Below are 829 nucleotides of genomic sequence, written 5' to 3'. Positions count from 1 at the left end.
ACGGTGCAGTGGGTTGTGCCCAGGAACACCAGAAGTGGAAGGTGGAGGTGGAGGGTTCGAACCTGGGTTCGAAACCGTAACATATTCATTCATATACTGTATATTCATTATAGTCATACCAAGGTTACGCACACTAAATATCAGATGTACAAGCGCAGAACACATCACAGTCGCAATATGGAGAGTTTGTAATAGCCATTTTCTGCAGATGTACCAGGAGTCGAATGCTAGGAGTTAAATAAATACAAATATGGTGTAACCGGTTTGTTGGACTGTTAGGGATGTTCGTTTCTTAGCTTGCTTTAATATACAGTATGATCCTAGATGACTTTCTATGATGTATTACCTTACCATATGTGCTGTAGCCTTTTACTATAAGTAACTGGATTAAGAGAGTCTGCTAAATGCCTTCATTATAAATTGTTAAAAAGACCATTCTGTTGGGTTTATTTATTTTTTATTTATTTTTATTTTCAAGACAGGGAAAAAATACAACCAATCACCAACAGGGACGATATGACATCATACAAACAGGCCTTCTTTGATTGATTGGCCTCTACAAATCTATGAACAAGTAAGGGCGCGAGCACATTGTTGCGTCAAAAAAACACCTAGTCCAGGCATCTCTTCCGGGCTTTTAAACAGCTGGTGGATGGAAATGACGCTCACGTGCGGCTTCAACTTGTATCCTCGGCCAAAGAACGGAAACGCTTTGCCGAGGCCACAAGTTTTAGGACCCTCTCGAAAACGAGATACTATATCTCAATGGGGTATTCCTAAATAAATAATTTCTACGCCTGGTCTTGGTGCTTTCTTGACATGTATATGT

The sequence above is a fragment of the Protomyctophum bolini genome, assembly GCF_963924005.1.
Source record: "Protomyctophum bolini genome assembly, chromosome: 20".
Taxonomy (NCBI): domain Eukaryota; kingdom Metazoa; phylum Chordata; class Actinopteri; order Myctophiformes; family Myctophidae; genus Protomyctophum; species Protomyctophum bolini.
This window is presented reverse-complemented; position numbering follows the sequence as displayed.